The following is a 5,346-nucleotide window of genomic DNA, read 5'->3' as shown; positions in this document are numbered from 1 at the left end:
TGGACGTGGTTATTTCGATCCTGAGTTGGACGCCTGGGTTGGGCTTTCCGCACAGCTGGACACCATTGGCCACATCTGCTCATGTGATGTGGTGTCTACCAACTCCGACACAAGCCATCAGCAGTGCCCAGCCCTGAAGGTCGGCAAAGAGAACTTATTCGGCGAGTTCCTAGACGAGAGGCACATAGGTGCCACCCTAGTCTATACGGGTGGTGAGAGCAAATTCTGCCTCCTGGAGGTCATCTGCATGCAAGCTGACTTAGCTAACCAGCCAACTGAATCTGATGAGAAGAATGAGGACTTCGACGCTGGGTTGAATGACACTTATTTCGATGAGATGACTGTCGGTGAGGTGACTGATGAGATGAATGAGTACTCTACTAATGAGGTGAATGAGGAGCAAGATCAGAAACGTTTTTTGCGGTTGACGACCTTTTCACTTAGGTATGACAGGAATGGAGACCTGACAACTGGCAATAGCCGGCGGGTTCGGTACTATAGTTTGCCTCAAGAAGTTACTAATTCGATGCTTGAGTATCCCGTGGCATTCTGGATGTAATTAGAAACCATGATATGCATATTGCATCACATAATATTTGCCTGATGTAAACCTAGCAGGCATGATATGCGTCATGTAATTATCGCTTGCATGAACAACAGAACATGGGTGAGCGTCTGGAGATTTAAGGCTGATGTTATTTATGTAGTCATTTAAAATGTTTTATTACTATGAATTTTGCTTAGCTTTTCTGTATGAATGTAATCTGCCTTCTGGATTTTTCATCTATAAGCATGGGATTGTGCACATGTTTGTTGCCCCTTCATGGCCTCATGGTGTCTACCGCTCAACTGCCTGCGGGTGATGACAACAGCGTCGACGAGGTGAGCACCTGCCCTCACGCATCTCCAGTGAGTGAGGCGACCTGCGGCGCACGTGCTCAACGGGGAGCACATTGACCCAATCTTTTGGTGCGAAGTTGATAGTACTCACCTTACCCTTGCATTCTTTTGACTCTTAGTGAATGAAAACAACACTGTTGCCTTCCCTAAAAAATGACACTTTCCAAATCCACAAATAACCGTAATACGATGCTAACAAAAATGCTGCACATTTTTAGCAACTCACAGCCAAGTCTGGCCACTAGAACTTAGTGGTAACTGGAACATAAAAGGATGAAAGGATGGGCTATGATGCCTATATCTTCTTCAACCACAGAACCTAGAATAGTATGGTATAGGAGAAAATCCATTGGAAGGGGAAAGAGATATCTTCAGGTTCCCAACTTAAGGTTGGGTTTCTAGGGAACCTCATGCGCACACCATGTCACCATAGGAACATGTAGCGTTGAGATGGAAGAAGCAGCATGTTGAGGTAAGACAAACAGATGACTGGAAGGAAGTCATCAGTTTCCGTGGACGGACTGTCATCGCCAGTGATGTAGGACTGCTTGTTCCAGGGAACAATTTTACAAAAGTCATGCCTGATGCCTCCCCTTGAAGATTGATTCGTGCGGAGGATTACTGGGATCAGGAATAAATTCCAATGCCTGCTGGAGGTTCACTATCTGACTAAACTGCTCTTCAACTCTGAACAAAAGGAAGTACAAGGGGATTTACAAATATTATAAGATTTACAACAGACTCATATAGAAACATGAGCGAGACATGCACCATTACCACTTACCAAAGCACAATAGGTTTTACAAATATTGTGAGATTTATTACAACAGACGCTTACGAAAACATGAGTGAGACATGCACCATTACCACTGACCAAAGCTATACAACAAACTTATTCAGAAAAAAAATTAGCATAATAGAAATCGCATGCCAATACATGGCATACTTGTCTTGAACCTTGAAACAGAATATGTCAAGTCAACTAAGACATTCAATACTTGGACAGCTTTCTGTACTTCCAGATATGCATCATCTTCTTCATAACCTTTTGTTGCATGGCATCGATGCAACTCAAGAAAGCACATCGCCACAGCTTCCAAAGAAATAACGTACCAAACCATAACCACAAACCAAAAACTGTTCCAGCAATCACCGAGTAGTACATCCAAATGGTTTCAAGTTCTTCATGTTGTTCCGTTCCCCCATCTGAAGCATTTTTACATGAAATGTTCAATAGAGAGCCACAAAGTCCCAGGTTGTTGCGATAAATTGACGGATCATCCAATGTTTGGAGTTGATTGCCTGTAGGTATCTCTCCAGATAGAAGGTTGTTCGAGAGACTAAGAGAGCTGAGGAATATCAAGTTCGATATGCTAGGAGGAATAGGGCCTGATAGTTTGTTCCACGAGATGTCAAGGGATTCTAACAACTTCAGATTGCCAATGTCCTTCGGGATACCACCAGATAGATCATTTCTTGACATATTTAGAAACTGGATGCCTCTAAGATTTGTCAACTCTAAAGGGATTTCACCAGATAGAGAATTGCTGGAGAGATCAATACCAGTCACAAATGCATCTCTTCCCTTAAATGTATGCTCCTGTCCTTTCCAAACTATGTCCATGCTGCCATTGTAAAAATATCCAAAGGTGGTAGATCGTATGTTGATTGTTAGAACCGGCTGCATCATATCTGACTGTCTCATTGAACGAAAATATGCAAAACTTACCGGTATGGTCCCTACGAATTTATTTTCAGCCAGATCAAGTAATTGCAGATGGGAGAGCTGTGATAGCTGCCAAGGAATACTTCCATAGAAGATATTTGATCGCAGTCCAAGGATCCTCAGCAGAGGATTGCTTTCCCCTATCCACGGAGGAATTGCACCAGAATCTCATTGTTCCCGAGATCTAAAATAACAAGGCTTTTGAAGTTCTTCATCACTGCTGGAAAGCAACCTGTGAACTTGTTGTTCGACAACCGCAGCAATCTTAGTGAAGTATTGTAGTAAGTTGAGGTTGGAACTTCTCCAGAAAAAGCATTGCTTGACAAATCCAAGGATTGTAAATCTTTCAAGTTCCACAAGCAACCAGGAAACTGTCCAATTAACTTATTATTTGATAGACCCAAGAGTCGCAAATGTTTTAATTGACAAAAGGCAGACAATGGTTCTGCCAAGAAGCTGCTATTCTCAGCCACCTTAAGAACTGCCAACTTCCTGCTATCAAGATTAGGAATGATACCTGTAAACTTGTTGCTAGACAAGTCAAGAACAACAAGATTTACCAACAACGAGATGGCTGCAGGAAGCTCGCCCTCAAGATGGTTGAAGCTGATGTCAAGGAATTTCAAAGATGTCGCATTACCGATATCTGACGGTATTGTTCCAGTTATGTGATTCTTGTACAAGGACAATAGCTGCAAGTTCCGCATGCTTCCCATCTCCACTGGGATCGAGCCAATAAAATTGTTGCCATACAGGGCGAGAAAAACAAGGTCCTTCCACTTGCTGATCTGTGGGAGGATGCTTCCAGTTAACCAGTTGTTGGATACATCAAAAACCTTCATCTTGGTCCAGTTTGTAGAAATCTCTTGTGGAATGGTACCATTGATTCTGTTGTTCCCTATGTCAAAATATTGCAAATTCCGCAGTCTGCCATAAGATGGTGGCAAGCTTCCAAACAAATGATTCCCTTCCAATAACATGTGTTCAAGACTGGTAAGATTCCCCAGCTCGGGCGGAAGAATAGAAACCAAATTAGTGTTTCCAATGCTGAGCCGTTGCAGCAACTGAAGCTCCCTAAGGGAGGCTGGGATCGACCCACCAAGTGAGTTGTTGTACAGTGAAAGCACTCTCAATCCAGTTATCATCCCAAGCTCCCTGGGGATTCCGCCTGTGAGATTATTTGAGTTGAGATATAGCCACTTGAGCTTTTGGAGCCTTGAGAGTGAGCGAGGTATGGAGCCAGAGAATCCATTAGAGGATAAATTCAGATACCGCAATCTTGGAACCATCTCAGGCAATGAATCTGGTAACGGCCCTGAGAAGGCGTTGCCCGATAAATCTAGAGACCTCATACTAGGACTGGAGCAGTTGAGGATGAATTGTGGGAAGGTACCATTGAGATCATTATTAGCTAGAGATAACAACTTCAAAGTGAACATAGGTGAAAACTTGGCATGTTCCAGGTTGGTCAAGTGGTTATTTCCCAAATCTAACTCAACAATCATTGGAAGCTTACTAAGTTGGTAGGGAATGGCACCAGCAAGATCATTATAGCTCAAGTCCAGAACATCAAGGGACATCAACATGGAGATATTGGTTGGGATGACGCCAACAAGGTTATTGTTGTAAAGATCTAGCAGAGTGAGGTTCTGGAACGCTGCAGAGTAGAAGGCATGAAGCGTACCATGGAGCCCCGTGTTATGAAGTTGGAGCTCGGTAACATGTCCGGCAGCATCACAGGTGACGCCGAACCAAGAGCATGTAGAGTTGGTGATCGACCAAGAGGACAGCAAGTTGGCGCCAATCAAAGTGGACTTCCATCGGAGTAGTGCTTCTGCTTCCGGGTTGGTCGCCTTGGCTGTGCATACTAGCAGGAAAACGGAAATATGGAAGAATTTGAGCAGCGCCATTGCAGCGGGCAGAATGTTTTATGTATTGCCTTCAGAAGTAGCTAATGTGCACATAGATGATAGATCAAAGATATTGTAGGAGAAAACGTGAATATATTTCAATGCTATCACAATCGCTGGGCGGGGTATATGTTCATAAAGACATCAGACTTGGGGTCGCCATGTGAGGAAAATATCAAACCTATTAGTAATGAGAGGCAACACTGAAAGGAACGGGGAGCCTCAGGTGGTTCCTTTCCTCCCAGGGCCCCATGCAGTCGCGTGCAGACAGATGGCGGCTGAGTCGGTGGCTCTGCCTAGGGGGGGAGTTCGGGGCAGGTGGCCACGATTTTCTCTCCCTCTACTCGGCCGTGAGGGGGACCGTCTGGGCCAGGTGGCCCCGGTCCTTCCCTCGCCTTCGGCTATCGGGACGGCGACGCCCTCAGGCTTGAGGGTTGGGGCGGGGGAGGTGCTCGGGCAGGCGGCGCCGGCACCTACATCCCCCGGCCTCCTGTCCGTTCATCATAGGAGACCTCCGCCACCGCTTCCTCCGAGTGGCGCTACTCGGGAGGAGGTTATTGCCTTCGGCGGGATCCCCGACCCGGTCTCTGAGGGGAGACGGACGAGCTCTCGTCTCCTAGACCACCCGGAGGTTGATGACATGCAGCAGAGGTGCGCTATGAGGGCGGCCAAGCTTCGTGACATTGAGGTCACAACCGGTATGTCAGTCAACTTGTCCAATTCTATTTTGCATTTTTCTACCGATGAGATTATAAATAATGCAAATCAAGTAGGGGTTTCGCTAGGGAATACCAATGCTGAAATTTCCAA

General features: G+C 45.4%; 1 pseudogene; it reads right to left on the bottom strand.

Moving 5' to 3' along the window:
• Positions 1–780: 780 nt before the first annotated feature.
• On the bottom strand, positions 781–4,536 carry LOC119321023 (annotated as a pseudogene).
• Between the last annotated feature and the right edge of the window lie 810 nt (positions 4,537–5,346).

This window comes from Triticum dicoccoides, chromosome 6B (genome assembly GCF_002162155.2).
Source record: "Triticum dicoccoides isolate Atlit2015 ecotype Zavitan chromosome 6B, WEW_v2.0, whole genome shotgun sequence".
Taxonomy (NCBI): domain Eukaryota; kingdom Viridiplantae; phylum Streptophyta; class Magnoliopsida; order Poales; family Poaceae; genus Triticum; species Triticum dicoccoides.
The sequence above is the reverse complement of the archived record's forward strand: the minus strand, read 5'-3'. Positions and strand labels throughout refer to the sequence as shown.